General features: G+C 36.3%; 1 protein-coding gene across 1 annotated transcript in view; it reads left to right on the top strand.

Moving 5' to 3' along the window:
- Positions 1-12,951, top strand: part of LOC115222364 (pre-mRNA-splicing regulator WTAP) — a 232,987-nt gene that overhangs the window by 124,485 nt on the left and 95,551 nt on the right. The gene's annotated exons all lie outside the window — the stretch shown is intronic.

Raw genomic sequence — 12,951 nt, 5'->3', positions numbered from 1 at the left:
CCGACTGTAGACTTCGTCGCCTAGGTAGCAGAAGCTATTAACTACTTCTGGTTTCTTCTCCTGGCATATGATGGAATCTATTTTCTGTACATCTTCAGTGTTTATTGCCCCTGTGCATCTGCCACATACAAAACCTATCTTCACAATTAACCTTCCTTTTATATTGCTGCACCTTTTATGTGTCCATAGCCTACTCCGGGTACATCGTATGGAGTTTCTACCCATGCCTTATCTACCTGAAGGGGTTTGTCATTTGACAGCCTTCCTACTTACTAAGATTTTGGTTTTTACTAGTTTAACCCTAAGGCTGTTCAATTCTAGACCTTGCTTCCACACCCTAAACTTTGTATTTAGTTCTGGCAGTGACTTGGCTATTAGAGCAAGGTCATCAGCATGGAGGAGCTCCCAGGAGCATCCTGTCTTAAATTCCTCTGTTATTGCCTGGAGGACTTTCATGAATAAGAGGGAGATGAGGATTGATCCTTGGTGAACCCCAACTTCTCGAAATTCTTCACTATACTCATTGCCAACCCTCACCTTACTGACAGCATCCCTGTACAGGGCTTGTACAGCTCTTACCAACCACTCATCTATCCCCAGTTTCCACATTCACCACCAGATAAGTGATCAGGAGTCCCTGTCAGAGGCTTTCTCCAAGTCAACAAAAGCCAAGTACAGAGGTTTATCTTTGGCTAGATATTTCTTCTGTCATTCCCTTACCAGAAATATAGCATTAGTGGTGCCTCTGCCTGGCACAAAACCAAACTGCATCTCATCTAGGCTAACACTCTCCCTAATTAGTTGGGCTATGACCCTCTGTAACTTTCATCACCTGATCCATTAATTTGATACCCCTGTAGTTATTTCAATCTAATGCATTACCTTTAATCCTGTTGATTATGGTGCTGCTACACCAGTCATTGGATATGACTCCTTCATGAACTAACTGATTTATGATGCAGGTGACAAGACCATAACCCACACTGCCCAATATTTTGAGCATCTCATCGGTGATTCCTAATGGACCAAGTGCTTTCCCTGTCTTCATATCCTTAATTGCTTTATCTACCAGGGTACTGTCAATTCGGGTAGGCGTTCCCTCAATTGGGTCAACCTTTGGCAGACTCTCCTCCTCCCATTCATTTTCCATATTCAGCAGTCTTTCATAATGACATCTCCAAGCCTCTTTCTTTGTAGAATTATTAAACACAAAGGTACCATCATCCAGATGGCCACATTTCTCTCCTGTGGCATCACGGTTTTCTGTCACACACTGTCTTGCAATCCAAAATACTTCAGTTCTTTGGTCTTCATGTCGCTGAACATTGGCCAACTTTTTTTTTGCTATATATAACTGTTCCCTAGCTTCCCTTTTGGCTATCTGATAGATTCTCTGACTACCCCCACTCTTCCAGTCCTTCCAAGCCTGTTTCTTTGCTCTAATGGCCCTATCTACAGTATTGTTCCACCACCATGTTACCCTAGGTCTGGAAGGGAATTTGCACCAGCCACTGATTTGGTCTGTGGGACTCAGCAAGCTGTCTCGCAGGAATTCCCAGCTGCCTTCTATATCACAGGACTGTAGCTCCTGCTCCATATCATCAAATTACTCAGTAAGTATATCCCTAAATCTCTGATCATGTGAAGGGTTCTTAAACTTCCAAGTCATTCTTTTCCAGATTGGTCTGCTTTTTGGTATCCCTCTGGCCTCAAGTCTAAAGTCACTAATAACTAGTCTATGCTGGGGGGTACATTCTTCACCAGGGAGGGTCTTTGTATTTAAGAGCAACCATGCATCCTGCTGTCTGTTGAGAATTAAATCAATCTGGCTAGCAGAGTCACCTAATTGATAGGTTATCAGGTGGCTAACAGGCTTTCAGAAGTTGGTGTTGCAGATCAATAGGTTATTTGCATCACAGAGCTCCAGGAGCCTAGTTCCCTCTTCCAATTCCATGGCTCCTATGTACCCAATGGAAGATACCAGGTTGCTGTCCAACATGCACATTAAAATCTCTGGCCACAAAGATGAAATCATTGTCACTCGTCTTTGCGGTAGCCTACAGAGTAATATCATAAAAGCGATCCTTCTGTTCATTCAGTAAGCCCATTTGTGGGACGTAGGCAGAGATAATTGTAGCCATGCCATTCTGCAAGACTAGCCTGAATTTAAGTAGTCTATCACACATCCTCACTACGTCTATGATCTTATCCACCCATTTTTCTGCAAGAACTATGCCCACAACCCGTATTCCAACACTATTACCTTCCCAGAAGAGTTTATACCTATGTGCTTTGCCTGTGAGGACTCTTGTTGAAGCTCCTCTCCATGCTACGTACATCAACACGTCTCTGTTCAAGCATCTCTACAATCTTGCTAGACCTACCTTTCAATGTTCCTACATTTACAGTGCCAACTCTGAAAACTGGGAAAAAGAGGTAACACAGGAAGGAGAGATGATATTCAGCACCTGAAAAGAAGGTTCCCATGATCATTTGGTCACAGACATCATAATAGTTGTTCTTGCTTTTAACCTACCATCATTCAAATATGTTAGAATTGTTAAGGTTGTTGCCTGTACTGTAAGGTGGGAATAAGGAAGCATTCTATATATGAAAGTGTTTGGGGCGTTGTAATTATAAGCGTTATGAGCACTGTGGGTGTAAGCATTACTGATGCTAAAAAAAAAGTATATTTATATATATTTGTGTGTGTGTGTGTATTCAAATATAGTAGTGTATGAAATATATATGAAGAGAAAACCACCGTGTGGATTTCTTACATGCTAAAAAGGCAGACCAAAGCCCAAAACCTTGTAAAACATTCTTACATGTCGTTTGTATGTGAGCAAGATATTTAAGTGAATGAAAATTTCAGTCAATCTTATAATCATGTGTTTCACCATTAATGACCAAATGAATCAACTAATAACTTAACTAATTGATTAATTAGTCGTTTGTAACTCATCAGTAAAGTCGTTGTAAAATGTATAAATATAAGACTAGAATACATACGGAAAACACAAAGCAAGCACATGTACATTCAGTTCCATCTTTATACATCAAGAATTCAAATCAAATGCCTTCAAGCAACGTGTCAAGCCAGAGTAGTATAGCAGTGAATAAATTCAAATGTATACTATCCGGCCAAAGAATTTAAATATTTCATCATCATCATCATCATCATCATTTAACGTCCGCTTTCCATGCTAGCATGGGTTGGACGGTTCAACTGGGGTCTGGGGAGCCCGAAAGCTGCACCAGTCCAGTCAGATCTGGCAGTGTTTCTACAGCTGGATGCCCTTCTTAACGCCAACCACTCCGAGAGTGTAGTGGGTGATTTTATGTGCCACCGACACAGGTGCCAGACGAGGCTGGCAAACGGCCACGCTCGGATGGTGTTTTTTATGTGCCACCGACACATGTGCCAGACGAGGCTGGCAGACGGCCACGCTCGGATGGTGTTTTTTATGTGCCACCGACACAGGTGCCAGACGAGGCTGGCAGACGGCCACGCTCGGATGGTGTTTTTTATGTGCCACCGACACAGGTGCCAGACGAGGCTGGCAGACGGCCACGCTCGGATGGTGTTTTTTATGTGCCACCGACACAGGTGCCAGATGAGGCTGGCAAACGGCCACGCTCGGATGGTGTTTTTTATGTGCCACCGACACAGGTGCCAGACGAGGCTGGCAGACGGCCACGCTCGGATGGTGTTTTTTATGTGCCACCGACACAGGTGCCAGACGAGGCTGGCAGACGGCCACGCTCGGATGGTGTTTTTTATGTGCCACCGACACAGGTGCCAGATGAGGCTGGCAAACGGCCACGATCGGATGGTGCTTGTTACGTGCCCACAGCACGGAGGCCAGTCGATGCGGTACTGGCTATGGCCACGTTCGGATGGTTTTCTTATGTGCCACGTGCCACCGGCACTGGTACCACAAAGATACAAATTCCATTGATGTTCATCTATTTTGATTTGTTTTGATTTGATTTGATTTTCACTTGCCTCAACAGGTCTTCACAAGTGTCACAAGAAGGAAGGTATGCACAGGTAACTTTATAAATTCAAGGGTAAAAATTATTAAATAATTTATACATAATAAAAGTGAGAAGACATAAATATTTTTAGATATAATAGTGTGTGAAATATACACGGAGAGAAAACCACCATGTGGATTTCTTACATGCTAAAAATGGCAGACCAAAGTCCAAAACCATGAAAACACATTCTTACATTGAAGTACGTGTAACGAACTTAGTGAATATATCTTCTCTTGTACTTTCGGGGTACAAGAAAGCAATCACTAGCCGTTGCTTTAATAATCCAGAATTCTACCAGTCAGAAACAACAAGACGCAGACGTAAATAATATATATACTACTTTATTCTCTAATGTGGTAACAGTAACAATAAGTGGTTATCTGGTATCCCTTTGGTATAAAGGTGTCGTGCTGAACCTTATCACTACATACGTTTATACATAAGCAAGATATTTGAGTGAATAAAAATTTCAGTTAACCTTATACTCATGAGTTTCACCATTAATGACTAAATAAATCAACCAATGAGTTAATTAGTCATCCATAGCTCATATATTTAAACATACCATCCGGCTGAAGAATTTAAAGATTTTACAAGGGTAAAAATTATTGAATAATTGATATAAATTATTCAATAATTTTTACCCTTAATAAAAGTCAGAAGACAAATATTTTAAAATATAATTGTGTGTGAAATATATATGGAGAGAAAGCCACTATGTGGATTTCTTACATGCAAAAAATGGCAGTCCAAAGCCCAAAACCATGAAAAAACACTTACATTAAAGTATGTTGTTTGTACACGAGCAAAACGTTTGAGTGAATAAAAATTTCAGTCAACCTTATACTCATGAGTTTTATCATTAATGACCAAATAAATCAACTACTAAGTTAATTAATTGATTGATTAATCATCTGTAGCTCGTCAGTAAGGTTACTGTAAAATGTACAGATGACTAATTAATTAACTTATTATTCTTTTACTTGTTTCAGTCATTTGACTGTGGCCATGCTGGAGCACCGCCTTTAGTCAAGCAATGTAATCCTAGTACTTAATCTATCAGTCTCTTTTGCTGAACCACTAAGTTATGGGGACGTAAACACACCAGCATCAGTTATCAAGCGATGTCGTAGAAGACACTTGCCCAAGGTGTCACACAGTGGGACTGAACCCAGAACCATGTGGTTGGTAAACAAGCTACTTACCACACAGCCACTCCTGCAATTTATTTTGTCATTAATAGTGAAACTCATGAGTATAAGGTTAACTGAAATTTTTATCCACTCAAATGTCTTGCGTGTGTACAAACAATGTTCTTTAATCTAAGAATGTTCTTTTGTTGTTTTGGGCTTTGGTCTGCATGTAAGAAATCCACACGGTGGCTTTCTCTCTGTATATTTCATACACTGTTATATTTTAAAATATTCATGTCTTCTGACTTTTATTACACTTGCTAACTACTGATATAAACTTTTTAATAATTTTTACCCTTGTATTTATTAAGTTACATATATATATATATATATATATATATATATATATATATATATATATATATATATATATATATATATGTATGTATGTATGTCTGTGTGTTTTCGTAGAATTTTTGGACTAATCCAGTTAAAAGTTGTATTATAAATAGCAGTTCAGGCCCTTACAGTAAATTTAAAATCTATAGCCCTTTAAAATTTTGTTCATCTTGACGAGGGGGTCAGGTGTGTGTGTGTGGGTCATTGCTTAAGATGCGTATACCGTGCATGGAGACACGGTATATGTTGGATGTTAAATTACCTTTTGGAATGATTCACGAAAATGTGGTTTAGTTACCAGATTGGATTCATATCATGCTCCTGCAATTATCATGGACGACTATATTGACTTTTACATTTTCTATACAATTTTCATAGTTGGGTATAATTTTATTTTATATACTTTTCTCTTTAAATTTTTATTCATTTAACTTACTGTAATAATCTTTTTCAGATAATTTCGGCTCTTTTCAATATCGTGGCCAGGACCCCAGATCTTTCTAGTTAACTAAATAATTTGAAACTTCGTGTACTCATAGAGTGGAACTAGTTTATTCGCCAATTGGAACTAGTTTATTTGAGAAAAATCTATTTTATGACTTTAATCGTAGATTAAAACTGCGAATTTTAACCAATGAGATTGCTTGTTTTCATATGTAAAACGTTACTGCGATCTGTTAGTGTGATGTTGAAAGCAGTTTTGACGTAGTCTGCTCTCTCTTTGTAAGTCTGTCTGCCTCCCCCTCTCTTACTATATTACATTTATCTTGCTTGAACTCATTGAAATAAAACGTCCTCCTTTTTTTCTGTCTGTCTGTCCTTTTCTCTCTCTCTCTCCCTCTCTCTCTCTCTCTCTCTCTCTCTATCTATCTATCTATCTATCTGTATATATGTATGTTCATATATGTATGTAAATATTTATGAAATAAATAAACACACATATTCGTGCGGATGTATTAAATATCTAAAATGTGTGAGCCTTATATAATTAAACTGATGATATATATATATATATATACACATATATATATATATATGTGTGTATGTGTGCGTGCGTGTAATGTATGTATAATTATATATATGCGTGTGTGAGCGTGTGTGTGTGTGTGTGTGTGTGTGATGAAAGGCAAAATCGACCTCGGCGGAGATGCCACTTCTTAATAGCAAACGAAAGCGCTTTGTTTACATTTAAGATGTTTAATACGTCACGAAATTGGTGGTCGAGACGGAGTAAATAAAATAAAGCCGAATGACGGAATATCATTGGTTAAAATTCTAATTATTAAACAACGTTAAACTTAGAAGTTACAATTCCATTTTCATTCTGGTTTACAATTAAGTTTACTTTTGACACATTCTACCAGTATACGAAGTTTCAAATTGTTTGGTTCAGTAGGAAAAATTTGAAAAAACTGGCTTCAGAATAGAAAAGATCCATAATTTCTAGTCGATTTTTATATACGTTATCTGGGCAGGTCCCGTGTATTTTATATTTTTCGTATATGGCTTTTACTTGGTGTTTGTTTTTTTGACATTTCAGAGCCATGAAATGTAGAAATGTGGAAATGTGGATATATAAAGTTCATTAACCTGAATTCAATGTTTGTTCTTAAATTATATTATTCACATATATATAACACACACACATATATATGTGTGTATATATATGTGCATGTATATATGTGTATATATATATATATATATATATATATATATATATATATATGCGTGTATATATGTATATATCTATTACATATGTGTGTGTTTGTGGTGTTATTAGCTAACTCCTACATTGTTTTATTGATTTTAATGCAACTTGACATGTGAGTGGAACTCATGTCCGGAAACCTTGTGACATACTTAGATTGTTGAAAAACATCAATGATATGGCTCTTAATTAATAAGACTTTTGTCCACAGTTATTGAATATTATGCCTACTCATAATAAATGATAGTTTTTTTTTCTCCAAAATTAATAAATATTAGATTTATAATCCTCTTTTAATCCAACTTAGTAAAATAATCAATACCTAATAGCCAAGTATAATCTTATAGATCAAAGTGGATACATGTTTGTATATGTTTGTATAAGTGTAAAGGAATCTCTGTATTTTCTATAACTATTTAGTATATGGTTGGTCATTGTGACCATTTAGCATTGACCTAGTTTTCTTGATACAAAATCTAATTGCCAAATAGGAGTAAACTCTAAGACAATATAATCCCCTTTCCACTTTAATTTTCTTTAGGAATAACTTCTGACATTTATTTCACCCCTACCTACTTCTATAAATAGAAAATCTCTTTTGTCTCCATTCAACAGAATATCCCTCCCCACTTTCTAGCAGTTCAAAATAACTTAAAGTTTATTCTTCAGTCAGAAGATAAATTCTAATACCTTTATGTTCTTAACATTCAAATCAACATCTCTGTCTATATATCTATCCTCTTTATAATGTTATCAATTAACATGAAAATAAGTATATGTATTGATGGAAAACCTCTATAAACGGCTGATGCTTGCTCAACACTTTAAAACTATTGTAATACTTACAATGTTTAATAAAATGATGTAGCGTGAAACGATCGTACCAAATTACTGAAGATATTCTTGTTGCTTATTTTGATTATATATATATATATATATATATATATATATATATATATATATATATATACATACATATATATATATATATGTATGTATGTATATATTAAAATTAATGAAACAACACCCTGGGATGAGGTGGTGAAGCACGACCTTCGGACGTTAGGTCTCACCATGGAAATGACTAGAGACCGAGACCTATGGAAGTATGCTGTGCGTGAGAAGACCCGGCAAGACTAGTGAAGCCATAATCCGTGGCCCCTACCTGGGACGTAGTCAGTCCACCTGTGCATACCTTCCTTCTTGTGACACTTGTGAAGACCTGTTGAGGCAAGTGAAAATCAAATCAAATCAAATCAAATCGAACCAAATCAAAATAGATGTACATCAATGGAATTTGTATCCTTGTGGTACCAGTGCCGGTGGCACATAAGAAAACCACCCGAACGTGACCGTAGCCAGTACCGCAACGACTGGCCTCCGTGCTGAGGGCACGTAACAAACACCATCCGAGCGTGGCCGTCCGCCAGCCTCGTCTGGCACCTGTGTCGGTGACACATAAGAAAATACCATCCGAGCGTGGCCGTCAGCCAGCCTCGTCTGGCACCTGTGTCGGTGGCACATAAAAAACACCATCCGAGCGTGGCCGTCTGCCAGCCTCGTCTGGCACCTGTGTCGGTGGCACATAAAATCACCCACTACACTCTCGGAGTGGTTGGCGTTAGGAAGGGCATCCAGCTGTAGAAACACTGCCAGATCTGACTGGCCTGGTGCAGCCTTCCTGGTGCTAGCATGGAAAGCGGACGTTAAACGATGATGATGATGATGAACACACAAAGTATATCTACGTACTGGAAATAATAGTCAAAAACTCTTATTTAAATCACCAAGAAACATTGAAATCAACTGTCCAAAGACAAACGGGCTAAGACAACCTCCCAACGTACATTTAAGTATTTAGACTCATGTGGACTGGTTCTTGCACCAGCCAAAATAGCCTCAGCTTCCTCAGCATGTGTTACCGTGATAGAGACTCCCAACCCATCGTGTTGAAGTCTGCTGCATGTAATTCGTTTTTGCACCAAAATCAAGGCAGCCACCAGCATGAAAATAATTTCAATATAGAGCAAATAATTCATGGTTTATGAAGGAATAATTTGCGAAGATACCATTGACTCTGTTATTATCTAGTGTAAGAATTTTAAAATGGTAATAAAAGAATCAATAATATAGGTGATTGCAGACCCCCCTAAAAAGTATTACATAGCTGAAGGATTACAATTAAACAAAAGCCCTTCTAAGTATCTCTACCTGCTGGAAATAACAGTCTTCACAAATTATTTTTTCTTGCATTATTTTTTTCTCTTGAATTATTTGCTCCTTATTGGAATATGGATATATATATATATATATATATATATATATATATAAATTAGAAAAAAACACCTTTTATCAATTCAAAATGAACAATTAAATTACACCATCTAGAAAATTACATATAATAGAAATTTGGTTATTCTACCAAATATATACGTATTATTTATTATTTTGCACATTACTTAATCATCGGTATATTATTGTTATTTTATATTTAATATTTCTATTATATGTAATTTTCTAAATGGTGTAATTTAATTGTTCATTTTGAATTGATAAAAGATGGTTTTTTTCTAATTTTTATATATATATTATATTTTGTGAAATTTGATTTAGTATTTCTAAATTGAATTTTTCCCTGTAAGTTAGGAATAATTTCCCTCAAATTATTATTATTATTATTATATATATATATATATATATTATATATATATATATAGTAATAATAATAATAATGATAATTATTATTATTATATATATTATATATATATATATAATAATAATAATAATAATAATAATAATAATTTGAGGGAATTATTCCTAACTTACAGGGAAAAATTCAATTTAGAAATACTAAATCAAATTTCACAAAATATAATATATATATAAAATTAGAAAAAAACCATCTTTTATCAATTCAAAATGAACAATTAAATTACACCATTTAGAAAATTACATATAATAGAAATATTAAATATAAAATAATAATATACCGATGATTAAGTAATGTGCAAAATAATAAACAAAAAATATATATATATACAGGGTTTGGACAAAATAATGGAAACACCTTAAAATTTCAAACACTTTTATTTTAATATAGGATAGGAGCACCTTTGACAGTAATTACAGCTTGAATTCTACAAGGTATGGATTCGTACAGTTTCCAAAGGAATTTCTGTCCATTCTTCAGCTAGTTCTTGTAGTGATGATGGTGGAGGATATCAACTCCTTACTTTTTTTTCTAAAATGCAGCATAAATGTTCAATAATATTGAGATCTGGGGACTGTGGTGGCCAGATAAGATGTTCAACTTCACTAGAATGTTCCTCATGCCATTCAGTAACAACTTCAGCTGAGTGAATTGGGGCATTATCATCCTGAAAGAGTGCATTTCCCTCCGAAAACAGTTCCGCAACCATAGGATGAATTTGGTTAGATAAAATGCTTAGTCTTGACTATTCATTCTGCCATGAAGGGAAACCATTAGGCAGGCGGATTTCCAAGATATAGACCCCCCCCCTCCATCATCACAGATCCTCCTCCATGTTTAACAGTCTGGGTCAAATGCTTCTTTTGGCTGTCTCGACACGTCTCCTCAGCTGATGGTCAGAAATAAAGTAAAGGATAACTGGTCTGAGAATATAACATTCTTCCACTGCTCTAGGGACCAATTCTGTAGGTTTTTACTCCACTCTTAAAGCTTTGCAATGTTTCTTTTTGAAAGGAGTGTTTTTTCTGATTGCATCCCTCCATGAAATCCAGCTTTGTGCAACTCCTGTTGAACAGTTTTTGTTGAAACTGAGTTCTCAAGGTGGTCATTAAGCTCTGCAGTAATTTTGGGAGCTGCACATCTATGATCCTTTCTAACAATTTGCGTAAGAGTCCGACGGTTCCTATCTGAAAGTTTTGGTTTACTTCTGGAGTTTTGTTTTGACGAGGAGGTTTTTCCTTCTTTCTCAAAGGCTGTCATTACTTTTGAGACAGTACTTCTTGATGCACTAAACATTTTGGCTGTTTTCGTTATGCTAACAATTTGACTTCTTTAAAAGTCCAATGGATCTGTTGTTTTAATGAATTTTATTTACCTTTTTCTGCTGATATCTGAAAAGAAACAGCGATTTTAGCAAAACATAAGAAACACTAATAATAAACCAAAAACAAAAATGAACAAGCTTTTGACGGTTTTCTAGACATTTCAAAATTATGATGCTACGATGCTAGGTGTTTCCATTATTTTGTCCAACCCCTGTATCTCTCTCTCTCTCTCTCTAAAGATATATATATATATATATATATGTGTGTGTGTGTATATATGTATATATGTATGTATATATATATGTGTATTTGCATATGTATATATATATGTAGATATGTATGTATATATACATGTAGGTGATATGCTGTGATTGAGAAGACCCGGCAACTAAAGTGAGATTGCAGCCACGCATTTCCGGCCCAGTTAAGAGTACCTCTGATGCATCAGGTGATATGATATGCTTGAGAAAACCTGTTGAGTCAAGTAAAACCAATATTATAGCTGTGTCCAGTGCTACCTGACTGGCTCCCATGCCAGTGGCACATAAAAAGCACCATCAAAACATGATTGATGCCAGGTCCACCTGACTGGCTCCCATGCTGCTGGCACGTAAAAAGCACCATCCAAACATGGTTGATGCCAGTACCCCATGATTGGCTCTTGTGCCTGTGACATGTAAAAAGCACCTACTACACTCTCGGAGTGGTTGGTGTTAGGAAAAGCATCCAGCTGTAGAAACATTGCCAGATCAGACTGGAGCCTGGATTCAGCTGCTGGCTCTCCAGTCCTCAGTCAAACTGTCCAACCATGCCGGCATAGAAGATGGACGTAAACGAAGATGATGATAATGATATATATATATATATGTTTATATATATATATATATATATAATATATATATATATATATATATATATGTATATATATATGTATATGTATATATATGTATATGTATATATATATATATATGTATATAAACATATATTATATATATATATGTTTATATATATATGTATATAAACATATATGTATGTGTGTCACTGTCTTATGACCACTGGTATTGATAGTGGCCCTCTCAGACATGCCCTTAGCTGCTCAGATAGCCACCCTTGCTAGCTATGCAAATGATACAAAAGTCTCTCAGACTATACAAAATCCTGGAAATATTGCACATCTGCAACATGAGTTGGACACAATACACAGATGGACTGAGGATGACAACATGCAGTTTAATGCAGGAAAATTCTAAGCCCTACGTTTCCAGCACACAAAGCGAAATAACATGCAGACAGGTTACACTGGCCTGGGAGGAATTGCAATCCCTGAATCATAATCAGTATGTGTCCTGAGCAATGACACAAGCAATGATGCATCTTTTCAAATGCATTTTACCAATTTGGTAATAAAGTGCAGGCACCTAACCTGATGGATCCTCTGAACTTTCAAAACTAGAGAAAAGGAGACATTGATGGCCCTTTGGAAGACATATATCCTCAGCCGCTTGGACTACTGCTCCCAACCATGGTCACCACACAATATAAAATTCACGATGGAACTCAAAGGAATCCAACAACTCAAAGGAATCCAACAACTAAGAAAATCGTCTCAGTTCCATTTATCAGTTACTAGGA

The sequence above is a fragment of the Octopus sinensis genome, linkage group LG19 (genome assembly GCF_006345805.1).
Source record: "Octopus sinensis linkage group LG19, ASM634580v1, whole genome shotgun sequence".
NCBI lineage: Eukaryota > Metazoa > Mollusca > Cephalopoda > Octopoda > Octopodidae > Octopus > Octopus sinensis.
The sequence above is the reverse complement of the archived record's forward strand: the minus strand, read 5'-3'. Positions and strand labels throughout refer to the sequence as shown.